Source organism: Phyllobates terribilis, unplaced genomic scaffold, assembly GCF_046119375.1.
Source record: "Phyllobates terribilis strain yellow unplaced genomic scaffold, ASM4611937v1 Scaffold_4__5_contigs__length_816908805, whole genome shotgun sequence".
Lineage (NCBI taxonomy): Eukaryota > Metazoa > Chordata > Amphibia > Anura > Dendrobatidae > Phyllobates > Phyllobates terribilis.
This window is the reverse complement of record NW_027362764.1, coordinates 43,265,356-43,282,670: the sequence shown is the minus strand read 5'-3', so window position 1 is coordinate 43,282,670 and position 17,315 is coordinate 43,265,356. Positions and strand designations below refer to the sequence as shown.

Here is a 17,315-nt window from a genome sequence, read left to right as displayed (position 1 = left end):
ATGTACAAGAATGTGTATGGTGGGCTTCACTCCTCTCTTCCTGCTAAAAGACATCCATCAGCTATCGTCTATGTATGGGCACCTGAGGCTTCTGTGATTTGTATTTTTGTCATTGTGTACAGTATATATATATATATATATATATATATATATATATATATATATATATACAGTACAGACTAAAAGTTTGGACACACCTTCTCATTTAAAGATTTTTCTGTATTTTCATGACTATGAAAATTGTACATTCACACTGAAGGCATCAAAACTATGAATTAACACATGTGGAATTATATACTTAACAAAAAAGTGTGAAACAACTGAAAATATGTCTTATATTCTAGGTTCTTCAAAGTAGCCACCTTTTGCTTTGATGACTGCTTTGCACACTCTGGGCATTCTCTTGATGACCTTCAAGAGGTAGTCACCGGAAATGGTTTTCAATTCACAGGTGTGCCCTGTCAGGTTTAATAAGTGGGATTTCTTGCCTTATAAATGGGGTTGGGACCATCAGTTGTGTTGTGCAGAAGTCAGGTGGATACACAGCTGATAGTCCTACTGAATAGAGTGTTAGAATTTGTATTATGGCAAGAAAAAAGCAGCTAAGTAAAGAAAAACGAGTGGCCATCATTACTTTAAGAAATGAAGGTCAGTCAGTGCGAAAAATTGGGAAAACTTTACAAGTGTCCTCAAGTGCAGTTACAAAATCCATCAAGCGCTACAAAGAAACTGGCTCACATGAGGACCGCCCCAGGAAAGGAAGACCAAGAGTCACCTCTGCTTCTGAGGATAAGTTTATCCGAGTCACCAGCCTCAGAAATCACAGGTTAACAGCAGCTCAGATTAGAGACCAGGTCAATGCCACACAGAGTTCTAGCAGCAGACACGTCTCTACAACAACTGTTAAGAGGAGACTTTGTGCAGCAGGCCTTCATGGTAAAATAGCTGCTAGGAAACCACTGCTAAGGACAGGCAACAAGCAGAAGAGACTTGTTTGGACTAAAGAACACAAGGAATGGACATTAGACCAGTGGAAATCTGTGCTTTGGTCTGATGAGTCCAAATTTGAGATCTTTGGTTCCAACCACCGTGTCTTTGTGCAACGCTGAAAAGGTGAACGGATGAACTCTACATGCCTGGTTCCCACCATGAAGCATGGAGGATGAGGTGTGATGGTGCGGGGGTGCTTTACTGGTGACACTGTTGGGGATTTATTCAAAATTGAAGGCGTACTGAACCAGCATGGCTACCACAGCATCTTGCAGCGGCATGCTATTCCATCCGGTTTGCGTTTAGTTGGACCATCATTTATTTTTCAACAGGACAATGACTCCAAACACACCTCCAGGCTGTGTAAGGGCTATTTGACGAAGAAGGAGAGTGATGGGGTGTTCCGCCAGATGACCTGGCCTCCACAGTCACCAGACCTGAACCCAATCGAGATGGTTTGGGGTGAGCTGGACCACAGAGTGAAGGCAAAAGGGCCAACAAGTGCTAAGCATCTCTGGTAACTCCTTCAAGATTGTTTGAAGACCATTTCCGGTGACTACCTCTTGAAGCTCATCAAAAGAATGCAAAGAGTGTGCAAAGCAGTCATCAAAGCAAAAGGTGGCTACTTTGAAGAACCTAGAATATAAGACATATTTTCAGTTGTTTCACACTTTGTTGTTAAGTATATAATTCCACATGTGTTAATTCATAGTTTTGATGCCTTCAGTGTGAATGTACAATTTTCATAGTCATGAAAATACAGAAAAATCCTTGAATGAGAAGGTGTGTCCAAACTTTTGGTCTGTACTGGATATATATATATATATATATATATATATATATATATATATATATTGTTAAGTATTGGTTATGCTTGTCCTTTATCCTCTTCTTTATATTCCCCCTTATCTCACCTTATCTTAGATATAGAGACCATTCTTCTCCTGTCCTCCAGACTCTTCACCTCTGTAGAGACTTTATGACTTTCCTTATCTGACTTCTTATTATCTCCTGGAGCTTCACTTCTTCACTCACGAAGCAGATGATCCGTATCATAATTCTGTTCTTTTCTCTCTTTTTTTTTTAATTCTAGATTCTTCTTTCTCCTTTAAATGTTCTTGGAAATCATCAGATAAATCCTCAGGGTCAAGCTGAGCCTTTACCAGAATCATACACTGATGGCAATGACTGTGCACCAAGCCGGACGACATCGGAAGAGATTTCTTTGCACCAGTTTGGATATTTCTTCCCCTTTGGTCCTTTGCCAAAGAGACTAAAACCTGTTCATCGGGGACGGACACTGACCGCCAAATGTCGATGTGCAGAACGTACTGTATGTCTGGACCCGGGCCCCATCATGCTCCCCACAAATGTCCTATCTGGAAAAGAGAACAGAATAGGGTCCTTGTGTGAATAATTACACTTGAAATCAGCAATGCTGGAAAACACATGTCCACCCCTGGTGTTCAAGCCAAATATTTCTCACAACTGAGAGTATTCTACAATTGTATCCAGTCTAAACAATCATCCAGGGCATGAACCTTCTAAGGAACCACAACCCACTCTTGTTAAAGAAGTACTTCCATCAAAGCTTTTATCCTCCTAATATATTGCAGTCATCATATTATACAGCACTGTGTACTTACAATTGATCATTTTGCCTTTCTACCCAGTTGATTCTTCTCTTTTCTATTAGGTCTATGACTTCACGCGATTAAAAACAGACTCCTGAATCCTTCTAAGCTCTATGTAGAAACAGGAGGTCAATTTTCTCTGCACAAGTCATCAGTCACTGCAAAAGTCCCTGGCAGGGGGAAGGAGTGAAGCAGCTGTGTCAGGAGGTGAAGAGGGGAATGATGAATGCAGGAACAAGAGACTTCCTGTTTCTACATAGAGCAGCGAAAAGAGAAGAATTAGCTGAGTAGAAAGGCAAAATGAGCAATTGTAAGTACACAGTGCTGTATAATATGATTATACAAAATATTAAGAAGACTGAAACTTTGTTGGCAGTGCTTCTTTAATGGGGCACTACAATAAGACACACGCCATAACCAAAAGAGCTGGAAAAGCCTAACTGTTACAGAAAATTAAAAGAAACTCTCATCCAGTTAATAACAATGCAGTGGTGTTCCCAGCATCGGGCACCCGGGGTGCATGCCCCAGATTTTTGACCTGGTGCCCAGAATCCCTGGTGGGTCAATTTTTTTCAGTTTTATCCACATACTCATGATGTGGATATGGTTGAATACTATGGTTGAGCCATCAGTCTACAGGATGCCAGGGCTGCGTACAGGTGGCGCAGGTGGCACAACACATTGATCTGTTTGCACGGGATATGAGCCGTTCTGGTCAACGTAGGAACAGGATTAGGTCAATAACAGGTTTTGTTACCATTAGAGGCGTAATGTGTAACATCGGTGTCTCTGCCCCCTGCCAGGCAGAGACGCCGTCCCACTCACCTCCTCGCTCCCCGCGCTCCCCACTCTGCGTTCTCCAGCGCTCCTCTTCCTGCTGCCGGCGCGAGCAGCTCCCCGAGCACTGTGCTTAGGGCGTGCTCCCTCCCTCTTAAAGGGGCCGCGCGCCCCGTCCTAAGGAGTCCCCGGCCAATAGCCGAGGGTCCTTCCATATATAAGGCACCTCCTCCAAAATGGAGGGGCCCGAGCAAAAGTTGTTGCACATTGTTTCTTACCTCTGCTTCAGCCCTCAGGTCCCGCTGCTAGCCTGACTATCAGTCCTGCCCGCCAGCCTGTTAGCTGCCTGTTACCTGCCTGTTACCTGCCAGCCCGCTCACCTGGGAACACTTGCCTGCTGCTTGCCTGTTACCTGCCGTGCCTGCCAGCCCGCTCACCTGGGAGCACTTGCCTGCTGCCTGCCTGTTACCTGCCTTGCCTGCCAGCCCGCTCACCTGGGAGCACTTGCCTGCTGCCTGCCTGTTACCTGCCGTGCCTGCCAGCCCGCTCACCTGGGAGCACTCGCCTGTGACCTGCCTGTTATCCGCTTGTTACCTGCCGTGCCTACCCGGAGGCTCCTGCCTTCACTTGCCGTGACCACCTGCCAGCCCACCTAGAGACTCCTGCCGTCACTTGCGGTGACCACCTGCCAGCCCACCTAGAGACTCCTGCCGTCACTTGCCGTGACCACCTTCCAGCCCACCTAGAGACTCCTGCCGTCACTTGCCGTGACCACCTTCCAGCCCACCTAGAGACTCCTGCCGTCACTTGCCGTGTCTACCTGATAGCCTACCTGGAGGCTTCTGCTCGCCAGCCTCCCTGCTGTGCCTACCTGCTATTCCGGTCAGTCCCTGCCATCTGTACCGTGGGAGTCACCTGCTCCCTTACAAGGTCATCCCCAGAGTAGCACCAGGTCCCTCTGCTCGGTCCCTCCCTGGTCACGGAGTCGTTAGCCGCCGTACGACCAGGGTCAGTCCGAGTTGATACTTAGTTACGCCCCTCTGGGTCCCTTGCACCGTATCACAGAGGTTCCACCTCCCGGACCCGTAACATAATGATTGGTGCTCTTATTGTCTGAGTCGCAATAGTAGGGTGCCAAAGGGACAGAAAAGGGGTGTAATTTCTCGTGGGGGCACAATATTTTTATTGGGGCACAAAATAGTTATTACACAGGGGCACAGAGAGGGTACTATTACTATGTGACGGACACAAAGCAGCATTATTACTTTTTGGAGCAAGTATTACTGCAGGAAGCAAAAAGAGCACAAAGTGGATAAAATTAATATGTGGGGGCTAGTGTTGAGCGAGTAGGTTTCATTAACCCTTTCGGCAAACACGCTTGGGTGCTTGCCGAGTATTTTGGCTTGCTCGGCATTTCTTTTACTGTCGCTGCGCCTGCAAGTGTCACGGCTGTCAGACATCTGTGACACATGCAGAGATTGCCTGTTTGACAGTCAATCTCTGCATGTGTCACAGATGTCTGAGAGCCTTGACACTTGCAGGCGCAGCGACAGTAAAAGAAATGCAGAGCGTGCCAAAATACTCAGCGTGCTCGCCGAAAGGGTTAATGAAATCTACTCGCTCAACACTAGTGGGGGCTCAATATTACTTTGAGTCATAGAAGGCGCATTCATTCTTTGTTGGGTGCATAAAAGATGGTAAGTAATTTCATTCTATGTTCATAAGGTTTCAGTAAGGGAGGAATTTTTGTTGGGTGCAAAAGACGGTTACATTTCTCTTTTCTGTTCTCATCTTTTGGCATTTTTTAGAATACTTAAACCCTTCCACTACATCTTTCCTCATAGCAAGAAGCGGCAGAGAGGAAACTAAAGTCATTTCCCCATTGATATCACAATTAGACTTATACATGAGAGACTCCCGAGCTTAATAACCGAGCACATTAATACGTCCCGTGCATTAGTCTGCGGGCGGACGGCCACTATAGGGGTCACACCGCCTTCCCTTCTAGAATCATGTGCCATTAGGTGTAGAGGGGAAATACTGCACGAATGGGAACGGCATCTACTAGTGGTGGAGTCCATTGTTCTTATTTCCTATTCACAAGGTTTCTATAATTAACGACGTGGGAATATTTCTGTATGTGATAGTAAAAAGCAAAGACGCATGTAAGAGGGTCATGGGTACAGCACCATACCGACGGCACGCAACCGCTGCGAGGGTCATTGGACTGCTCCTCCTGCTTGCAATGACACTGTCATAGCAGCTTCACTAGGGGGCGCTCACTGCATCTCTTCTTGCACTCCCCTTTCCTCTAGTGCTATGTGAGCGCTGTATGGTAATACTATCTCAGCACTATGTGGCATCGCTATTACAAAGTAATATTTTTGCAGTGCATGTTTTTAGTAATAATAAAATAATGCAAAAATATTGCATTACAGTGGTTTTTCTATACCGTATAGGACAATGACTTGTACACTGTATAACAGTATTATATAGGGAGAGCAGCGACCTTCAGACGGTACCACTTAAGGAATAAACCAGGGTCATAAGTGTAAGTATTGTCCAAACCTGTTCTTCCAATATATGGGGTAAGATGTGCAACTTTTGGGCGTTTATGGCTTACATGGGGCTGCCTGAGCTGTTTTCTTCTAAGACATGCTGGTATATGCAGTGGCCAAGAGTATATAAGTGATTATCCTTTGAGACTTGTAAGTTAGGGATATTTTTTTTCGCTGTTCCGCCTCGGAGCGTCGCACAATTAAGGTGATCTCTCCATTCTCTGCTCAGCCCTTCTAAAAGTACAATTTACAGCCATAATGGTGCCGGGGACGGCTCCTAATGTACTGCGTCGGCAGAAAATGTGTCAGTGCAGTATTGATGGGATTTACTGACTGAAAGCTTTTTATAAAGAAAACCACAATTACTTCTTCCCCGCTGTTCAAATTGTGCAAATATTTCCATGTTTTCATTTTCTCAATTATGGACCATTCAGACATTAAACTGCGGCAGCACAATAGACCAGGACACACAGGGTTAACCCCCTGACAATGGAGAAAAGTCAGAGGTTCCAAATAGAAGGTTGGAGTTTATTTTGCAGCATTTATGTTTTGATACATTTATTAACCCTTTCCCGCCGCAGCCTAGTTTTCATTTTTGAGCTTTCGTTCTTTCCTTCCCTTTTTTCCAAAAATAACTTGTTTATTTTTTTTAATTAACATTCCCATAAAAGTTTTTTTTTTTTTCTTTTTTCTGTTTTTACAGGATGAGGAAAAAATATATAAATGCCGTTGTCTTTTAAGGTTTTGTTCTTACAGCACATTGTGCAGTAAAAAAAATGACTGGTCAACATGATTCTCCAGCTCAGTGCGATTAGGACAATTCCTTTTGTATTTTTTTTTATGTGTTTTTTTCTTTCATTTTATTGTCAAAAAAATTACGTTTACTTTGATAAAAATAACAAAATAAGCTGCTACTCATCCTCCCCAGGTCCAGCACTGTGTCTCTGCGGCTGTGCCAGTGACTGCGTACAGACTGCAGCATTGACATCACATCTATAGCGCTGCAGCCAATCACTGAGCTCAGCGACTTTACTGCGGTGAAAGGTTTTTTTTATTAACTTTTGCAATATTTTTTACAACTTTTTTTTCCACTTTTCACTCCATTTTCAGTTCCAACATGGAACCTGAACCTGCAATCGCTAGACTGCTTGTTCTATATGCAGTAATACCACAGTGCTACAGTACATAGGACAAATCCCAATCACCTATGGAGCACTGTCCAAAGCGACGGGGCCCTCAGCAGGTCCCTGGATGCCATGGCAGCTCATCTGCAACTGCATCGCCTTAAATTGACAACTGCATTTAAGGAATTAAAAAACAGTTATTGAAGCTCACTCCATACAGATGGGTTTTATATATATATATATAATATACATATATAAACATATATATATATACATATATACTGTATATTTAATATGAAGCAATAGAGACCTCATCTATTAGAAAGAGAGAACTGTTGAAAAAAATGACATATCCTCTCATGCAGTAGTGCAGCTACTGGGGGAGCAGAGAGTGCGGTCGCCCCAGGCCCCACGCTCAGGGGAGCCCATCCGGAGATATGCTACTCTTAACTATATCGGTGCACAAAGCAAGCCGATATAGTTAAAGAAGACTACTGGGTCTTCTTGATCAAAATGTTTGGCCCCAATAAAATAAAAAAGGTTATACTCCCCTCCTTTGCTGGCGCAGTTCCAGCAGTATCGGCACTATTGGTCCCGGAGCTCTCGTGTTGTTGAATGACACGTGGTGCCCGGCGCCCAATCAGCGCTGGCGTCATTGTCTTCGCCTTCATAGGAATTGAACATGAAGAGGAAGTCCGGGCTGCAGCTGATCTCCGACTTCCTGTTCACGTTCAATTTCATACGAAGTTGGAGACAATGACGCCAGCACTGATTGGGCACCAGGCATCACGTGTCACAACAACAGCACGAGAGACCCGGGACTGCGAGTGCCGACATAGCTGAAACGGTGCCGGCACAGGAGGTGAGTATAGTTTTTTCTATTTTATTTTTTGATCATCAAGGGATTGTCCTAATAGTGGACAACCCCTTAAAGCTGTGTGGTAGCGCATACATTTGGCGATACAGTGGCAGAGGCGCTGGTGCCTCACGCTGACGTTCTGTGTATGCGTCGGCGCTATGACATTGGTGCGCCAGAGCCTCTCCTGTGGACGCATCAGGATCCTGGATTTGGTGAGTTTATGATGTTTTTTATTTTTACTAAAACTTGTGGTGTAACTGTGGGACATCATAAACAATGGGGGACCCTCATACAGTATGGGGGCCATTATATAGAGTGGGAGACAATGCAGGGACCATTATATAATTTGGGAGCTAATGTAGGACTATTGTAAAGTTTGGGGGCCAATGCGGGGCCATTATATAGGTTGGGGGCTAATGCATGGGCCATTATATAGGTTGGGGGCTAATGCATGGGCCATTATACAGTTTGTGAGCTTATGCGAGGGTCATTATTCAGTTTGGGGCCTACCGTGTGGGCAATTGTACAGAGTGGGAACTGCTGTGGGGGCCATTATGCAGTGTGAGGGCTACTGTGTGGGTCATTCTCCTGTGTTTTGGGGGAGCATTGGGGACCCATGTGGACCCATCATACTGTGCATCAGGGACCTGTGGGTCCATAATAGTGTACATAGGAGAGCTGTAAGCCTATCATACTGTAAATAGGGGGCTGTGGGGACATCATGCTGTGTATATTGGAGCTGTGGGCCTATCATAGTGCATATAGGGGGCTATGGAGACATCATACTGTGTATAGGGGGGTTGTGAGGACATCATACTGTGTATAAGGGAGCTATTGGCCCATCATACTGTGTATAGGGTAGCTGTGGGCCCGTTATACTGTGTATGGGGAGCAGTAGGCCCATGATACTATGTATAGAGGAGCAGTACATTGGGTGTCTCAGGGGACATTATTAAATGTTAAGTGGCCACTTAAAGGGACTCTGTCACCCCCTGGGCGATATCAGACCTCTACTATGGGCATACAGGTGATAGAAAAGTGAATCTACTGTATACTTACCTGTATGGCCCATAGTTTTATAAAGTCTGTTTTCCAGAGGCTCGGCGTTCGGGGAACGCCAAGCAAACCCCTCCTCTCTGCTGACTATTCCCCTAAATCGCCGCCTCTGTGCTACGTTACCATATTCCCCCCTCCCCTGCATGTCACAGGGCCCTGCTCTGCCTCCCCTCCCGCGCATGCGCACAACGCCGCTCCCATGGAGCTGTTTGGCTGCGTACTGCCAGCGGAACGGAAGTCTCAGTGACTCACCGTCACTTGCGCAATACAAGGCTGCGGCGCAGTATGCAGCCAAACGGGGCCGGAGGGAAACAAAGCGCGCTCCATGGGAGCGGTGCTTTGCGCATGCGCGGGAGGGGAGGCAGAGCAGGGCTGTCACAGGGCCTGTCAAAGTGCCCTGTGATGTGCAGGGGAGGGGGGGGGGATATGGTAATTTAGCACAGAGGCGGCGATTTAGGGGAATAGTCAGCAGATAGGAGGGGTTTGCTTGGCGTACCCCGGACGCCAAGCCTCTGAAAAACAGACTTTGTAAAACCAGATTTCTCTGCAATCAGACCCCTGCTATGGGCCATACAGGTAAGTATAGATTTACTTTTCTATCACCTGTATGCCCATAGTAGTGGTCTGATATCACCCAGGGGGTGACAGATTCCATTTAAGAGGCATTATTGTTATAGGGGACCTATGGGTATTGTGACTGTCAATGGTGCAGATGGGGCATTATTACTTTCTACACTGTGTTCAAAATTATTATGCAAATAATATTTGCTCAGATTTTCCCAAATTACCTATATGAATTGCAGTCATTGTAATTCTCCAGTCAAATAACTATTAGAGTACAATTGAAAGGTTTTTGTACAAACTGCCTATGATAACAGGATATTTTTTAAAAAATAAAAAACTCTAACTGCACTCAAAATGCATGTTCCAAATTATTATGCACAGCAGAGTTTTCAACCTTTTCATTTTAATAAAGAACAAAAAAATGGTCATTTTTGAAATTATAAGCATTAGCAGGTTATTACACACTGAAATCAAACAGTTTTCAACTCAAAACTTTATTCTAGGTGATGTTACATTTGCACATAGGACCGCTTGTTCGAAAGGAGCTTCTGAACTCTCTCGTTCATTGAATTTGTCAGGTTTTGGATGGTTTCTGCTTCAATTGTTTTGCATGAGGACAGAATACCCTCCCAGAGCTGTTGCTTAGATGTGAACTGCCTCCCGCCATCATAGACACTCCTTTTAATGATGCTCCAAAGGTTCTGAATGGGGTAGAGGTCAGGGGAGCATGGGGGCCACACCATAAGTTTGTCCCCTTTTATGCCCATAGCAGCCAGAGATGCAGATGTTTTATGTGCAGCATGAGATGGTGCATTATCATGCATGAAAATGATCTTGCTGCGGAATACACGGTTCTTCTTCTTGAACCATGGAAGGAAGTGCTGTTTGAGAAACTCCACATACATTATGGAATTCATCTTTACCCCTTCAGGGATCCTAAAGGGGCCGACAATCTCTCTCCCCATGATTCCAGCCCAAAACATTACTCCACCTCCTCCTTGTTGGCGCCGTAGCCGTGTTTGCGTGGGGTGTCCATCAACCAGCCATCCTCCACTCCATCCATCTCGACCATCGAGCGATGCACGGCACTCATCGGTGAACAAAACAGTTTTGAAGTCAGTCATCATGTATTGTTTGGCCCACTGGAGCCGTTTCTGCTTGTGTGAAGTGGATAGAGGAGGTCGACAGGATGGCGTATGCACAGCTGCAAACCTCTGAAGGACTCTGCATCTTGTTGTTCGGGGGACGTTGGAGGCACAAGCAGCTTCAAAAACTTGTCTGCTGCTATGACAAGGCTTTTTTGCCGCTGCTCTTTTAACCTGACGTAATTGCCTGTAGGAAAGAGTCCTCAATTTTCCCTTATCAGCACGCACACGTGTGTACTGTGAATCAGCTACATACTTCTTGATTGCCAAGACACTTCATCCTGATCATCGCACAATGTTGATTGTAGTCATGCTTTGACCTAAACACTCCACCATTTGTTGCTTCTCAGCAGCCGACACATCCTTTTTCTTTCCCATTTTGGCAGAAAATGTAGGCTGCTTAATAATGTGGGACAGCCTTCTTAAGTAGTCTTGCCTTTCATTGGACACACCTGCCAAACTAATTAGCACAGGTGTCTGCAATTGCTTACAGTGATATAAAGAGCCCTGACACACATCACCATCAATGAGTTTAACTGACAAACAAAAAAATTCTTACCTTATCACTCCTAAACACTTTTTGCATAATAATTTGGAACACAGTGTAGGGGCAAAATGTAGACACTATTTTCTAGGGCATTTGCACCGGGCATTCATTTTTTCTAGAGGGCAACTTTACCATCTAGAAGGCACAAAAGAGGCATTATTACTATATAAGGGGCACAGTGGCGGCATTACTATGTGGGGCAGTAAGAGGAGCTGTTATACAGCAGCGGCTCAGCATTGGGGTATCAGCAGGATGAGGAGTTTGTGCAGGTCGGGGATAAATGGAGACAGTGCTGGAAATGTGAGAAGTCATAGGTCTCTTTGTTATAATCTGCATACGAGTCCTGGCTGGAGAAGTTGCCATATCGGTCTGGGTCAGATGGAAAAGACGGGAAAAGTGAACGACTCCACCAGAAAGAAAATGATCTATAACTCACTATATAAAACTGTGCTTTGATCTCTTACATGTTCTGCAGGACTGGTATCTAGCACTATATGGTCACCGTATGGTGGTAATATACAGTCTTGTTCTTAGTATAGAGATTTATTTTCAGTAGCATCCGGGTCATCTGCTGAGGTTCTCCTATACCTGTTATTAGGGTGCGCCACCGTAGTTGTAATCAATGTTACCATTAGGGACCCAGTCAGATGTTTCGTCCCTGAGCTGAACCCCTACTTACGCCTCTGCTCCCATGCGTTACATGTCCAGCACGTAACACTTCACATCCTTTACATCAGCTGTTGCTGTTGGTCAAATAGTGATGTCTAAACCCATCCACAACCCGACCACAAATGCCCCAAACCAGTTAGGAAATGTCTACTTTGGGCAGAACTTGTACAGACTCCGTCCACTTTTCCGTTGGGTCATCCCAAAATGCGTCTGGATTATTTTGGAAAAATAATTGCAGTCCAGGCAAATTTGAGACTGTTACTAACTGGGTAGAGATGGGTAGCAGAGATATATGGGGTGTAGAGGTTAAAGCCCCATTGGGCTCAAGGGTTTGAGGGGGCACAAATATTTTTTTGCCACAAAATAAAATGGTAGGAGGGAAGTCCTGTGACAGGTTTTGCCTTTTGGCACTACACCTCTAATCACATTCATATGCTCCCCATCAGACCTGGGCAATGTGCGGCTTGGGGGCAACATCCGGCCTTTAGGCTTCTCCAGTCTGGCCCGCGGACCAATATAGCCAAAGGGCTGAAAACTCACCATGCCCTTCGCCACCCACGTCCCAATATCACCGCTATCGGCGTCCTGAAGATGTCAATGGCGGTAAATACACTGGTGGAGGACAGCGGATGAGATGACAGCGGTGTGAGGTCAGTGCCCCGGACACTGGAGCCGAGGGGGGGGGACAGGAGCGAGTATGGGGGTTTGCATGTATGCCGGTATATAAGGGGCTAAGTGGGGCTCAGACTGTGCAAACAAAACTGTCCATATACATTAATACTGCACAGAAGCAACCTGTCACTATGTCTGTTGTTGTGAATCTCCTTTAAAAATGTATACATTTTCTTGATACATTTTGTAACTAATGTAACTCTGCAGTTGCAGCAGGAAGAGTAGACATAAACTAATGGGATTTTTATTTTTTTGTTCATTGCCAACCATGATCAGCAATGTGCATCATATGGGAAAGGGACGGGGGAAGGGAAGTGACAACTGCTCCGAGCATATATTCATTCAGAAAAGAAAAAACAAAGTTGTCACTTGTTCTTACTTAGTCGTATGAAGGAGATGATAGATAATAGATACATCGATAGATAGATAGATAGATAATATATAGATAATAGATAGATAGATAGATAGATAGATAATAGATAGATAATAGATAGATAATAGATAGATAATAGATAGATGATAGATAATAGATAGATAGATAATAGATAGATGATAGATAATAGATAGATGATAGATAGATAATAGATAATAGATAGATAAATAGATAGATAATACATAGATAATAGATGGATAATAGATAGATAATTGATAGATAATAGATAGATAATAGATAGATGATAGATAGATAATATATAGACCATAGATAGATAGATAATAGATAGATAATAGATAGGACCGATGAATTTGTCACAGAAGCTACAAGGAGCCGCTCTCGGTCTGGAGGACCCAGCACATCCGTACATTACATGGGCAGTGCAGTGATTTCAGTAGGAACAGTGTAATGCACTCTGTCACCTGTGGTGGCGCTGCAGGGATATTGAGCACTGACTTCCTCCGCTGATCGCTGGATCTCTCAGCAGCAGTTTATTATAGTTTATCATTGGAAGATATGAAAGCAAAGAACAAGGAATATTCTTCTTGAGAATTTACCGACAAGGAGCCACAAAGACAATTATATAAATTGCACAACCAATTGCTCACCTTAATATTTTCTCCCGGGGTGAAAAATGCTTTTAAGTCCGGCCACATCTCCTCCTCCAGGCAGACATGACGGATGTGCAGCAGCTGGAGGAGATTTTATACAAAATCAACACTGAGTTATCCAATCTCTATAATCTGCTATTAACTCTCCATGAAATCATCCGAACATGCTAAACTCTTCGCACCGCGTCCTCGCACCGCGTCCTCGCACCGCGTCCTCGCTGCTACGGCTCAGTTATTAGTGACTACCGCCTGGATGGGAACAGCGTAATGAAGGAACACAGCGCCCTCTGTAGGAAGAACTAACTCATATCCACCCAATGACTGAATGTCGTGTTATTTTCTATTTTTCGCCTTACTCTATTCTTCAGCCATTATTACAGCTCTTGGGTTTTCTGCAGGTGACTACAACCTGAAAGTGGAGTATATAAAACCACCATATTGTTCACTAGAGACGCTTCATGGCTGTATTATTTAAAATGTGAGAAAAAAATATGTATGTAACTGTGCGTCAATACATGAACGAAAGTATGTGCCCCCCACATCCCCCTCCAGGAGCTTCTCTGACCTCCATCCTATGTCCATAAACATTAATATGGAGTCGTCCTCTACAGGTATAATGGCGCCGCTCTTTCAGGAAGGATTTATACAAGATTTTGGAGGCGTCTGTGGGAATTTTTGTCCCTTCAGCCAGAAGATCATTTGTGGGGTCGGACCCTGATGTTGGGGGGTCCGGGCTCACAATCTTGATTATAGGATGGGGCGGAGGTCCGGGCTCCGTGCGGACGTTCATGTTCTCCCCCCCATGTCTGTATGAGGCTCTGTGCGGCAGCTCATGTTCCCCTCCATGTCTGTATGAGGCTCTGTGCGGCAGCTCATGTTCTCCTCCATGTCTGTATGGACCTTGTGCACTGGGCGCAGTCATGGAGACAGATAAGGGTCTTCCCCAAACTGTTCCCACAAAGCTGAAGCTACAGTTATCCACAATGTCTTGTGCTGAAGATTAAGATTTCCCATCACTAGAGTTAAAGGTCCGAGGCCGCCCCCTGATAACAGCCCATAGCATTATCCTCCTCCACCATCTGTACAGAGGACACAATGCAGTCAGGGGGTAACGTCCTCCTGGAATCACCAAACCCAGACCCCTCCATCAGACGCAGATAGAGAAGTGTGATCCGTCACTGCACAGAACACGTCTCCTCCAGAGTCCAGTGGTGGCAGCTTTACACTACTCCATCCGACGCTCGGCATTGTGCTTGGTGATGTACGGCTGCATGCAGCTGCTCAGCCATGAAGCTCCCAGCGGGGGCGCAGTGTTTGTGCTGATACCAGAGGAGGTCTGGGCTCCGCAGTTATGGGGTCAGCAGAGCGGTGGTGACTTTTCTGCCTTCTGCACCTCAGCACTCGGCCCCCCACTCTGTAACATTACAGGGTCTCTGAGTTGCTGAGGTTTCTTCCACTTCTCAATAATATCACTCACAGGTGATGAGGGAAGATTCAGGAGGAGAAATGTCATGGACGGACTTGTTACCCCGGTGGCTCCTTTTACAGGACCGCGATGGTATCAATGAGCTCTGCTCCACCGGCCGGTCTGTCACATGGTAGTAAAAGCAGATGGCATGGCGGGGGGCTGGAGGTTATACACTGGGGGCTGAAGGTTATACACTGGGGGCGGGGGGCCGGAGAATATATGCCGAAGAAGTGCGACCATTTCTTAACAAGCAATGAGAACTTTTGACCTGTCTTGCTGCATGTAAAAAAGTCCATAAAGGTGCATGACACCAGCACATCCTCCCCGCTTCTCTCCTTTGTTTCCCTTCTCTACTCCATATTGTTCATTTCAAGAATGAAGATTACGTTGGCAGAAGAAAGGCTGTCAGTCATGTCCCCCACTGGCCTCCAGGCTCCTTTCCTTCACCAACACTTGGACCACCGCAGTGACAGGCAGTGTTAATTGAGTAACAGCAGGTAGCGGAGGCAGCAAGCTCCTCGCAACGAGACGCCACCATTGTCTTCTACCAGGCGTCTAATTTCAGGAAGGACAAGGAACGTCTTGTGTCACTTTGCTCAGCGATTGCTGCGAGCTGCTGGTGATAGGACGTGACTCCTCGGATGCCTCAAAGTGGCTAATTATCCCCGCAGATGGAGAGAACGTTATATTATCTGGCATCAGAAACTGCCCTTATAGAGCCACATTTCTCTGCACCGCTGCCTCGCTCACTTCCCCCCATCAGCTTCAATATCAGTAGTACGACCAGGACAAGATGTATAATAAAAAATCTGCACCCCATCCCTACAGCTGCCTATGGAATTAGCCTATAAAGGGAATTTAGCCACATCTATGTTTTATTCTGAGGTCACTGATGTTCCCTGATAACGTGGCCGCAGAATATTTCACGGTCCCTGCATTTATAGTAGTCTAATAAATACTGGCTTACAGGACCGCCATCAGGGCTCTCTGGACCCCATACAGACAAAGTATGGCCATCTGTCCTGCCTACATTCACCCATAACGCCGGCCGATCTGTCGAGAGGAAAGGCTGTCTGCAGCTGGAGACGGATTACAGAACTGTACAATAAGCAGAAGAGACTCCGAGACGGATTACAGGAAGGGTAGCCGGGTCTGTTTATCTCTACAGGAAGAGGGGGCGAGTTTTTGTCTCTCTACAGGATGTGGGGCGGGTCTTTGTCTCACCAGGAAGTGGGGGAGGGTCATTTGTCTCTACAGGAAGTGGGGGAGGGTTATTTGTCTCTCTACAGGAAGTGGGGGAGGGTCATTTCTCTCTCTACAGGAAGTGGGGGAGGGCCATTTCTTTTCTACAGGAAGTGGGGGTGGTTTTTGTCTCTACAGGAAGTAGTGCGGGTCTTTGTCTCTCTACAGGAAGTGGGGTCAGGTCCTTTGTCTCTACAAGAAGTAGGAGAGGGTCATTTGTCTCTACACTAAGTGGGGTGGGTCTCTGTCTCTCTACAGGAAGTAGGGGAGGGTCATTTGTCTCTCTACAGGAAGTGGGGAGGGTCTTTATCTCTCTACAGGAAGCGAGTTGGGTCTTTATCTCTCTTCAGGTAGTGAGGCGGGTCTTTGTCTCTCTACAGGAAGTGGGAGAGGGTCATTTGTCTCTCTACAGGAAGTGGGGTGGGTCTTTATCCCTCTACAGGAAGTGGAGTGGGTCTTTATCTCTCTACAGGTAGTGAGGCGGGTCTTTGTCTCTCTACAGGAAGTGGGGGAGGGTCATTTGTCTCTCTACAGGAAGTGGGGTGGGTCTTTATCTCTCTACAGGAAGCAAGGTGGGTCTTTATCTCTCTACAGGAAGTGGGGGAGGGTCATTTGTCTCTACAGGAAGTGGGGGAGGGTCATTTGTCTCTACAGTAAGTGGTGTGGGTCTCTGTCTCTCTACAGAAAGTAGGGGATGGTCATTTGTCTCTCTACAGGAAGTGAGGCAGGTCTTTGTCTCTCTACAGGAAGTGGGGCGGGTCTTTATCTCTCTACAGGAAGTAGGGGAGGGTCATTTGTCTCTCTACAGGAAGTGAGGCAGGTCTTTGTCTCTCTACAGGAAGTGGAGTGGGTCTTTATCTCTCTACAGGTAGTGAGGAGGGTCATTTGTCTCTCTACAGGAAGTGAGGCAGGTCTTTGTCTCTTTACAGGAAGTGGGGCGGATCTTTATCGCTCTACAGGAAGCGA

General features: G+C 45.8%; 1 protein-coding gene across 1 annotated transcript in view; it reads right to left on the bottom strand.

Annotated features, from left to right (window-relative positions):
- THSD7A (thrombospondin type 1 domain containing 7A) overlaps nucleotides 1-13,888 on the bottom strand; it is a 740,167-nt gene extending 726,279 nt beyond the window's left edge. The window contains exons 1-2 of the mRNA XM_073677287.1: nucleotides 13,637-13,888; nucleotides 1,905-2,369 (exon numbers count right to left, since the gene is read on the bottom strand). The gene's annotated coding sequence lies outside the window, so the exon portion shown is untranslated. The remainder of the gene's footprint in view (nucleotides 1-1,904; nucleotides 2,370-13,636) is intronic.
- Between the last annotated feature and the right edge of the window lie 3,427 nt (nucleotides 13,889-17,315).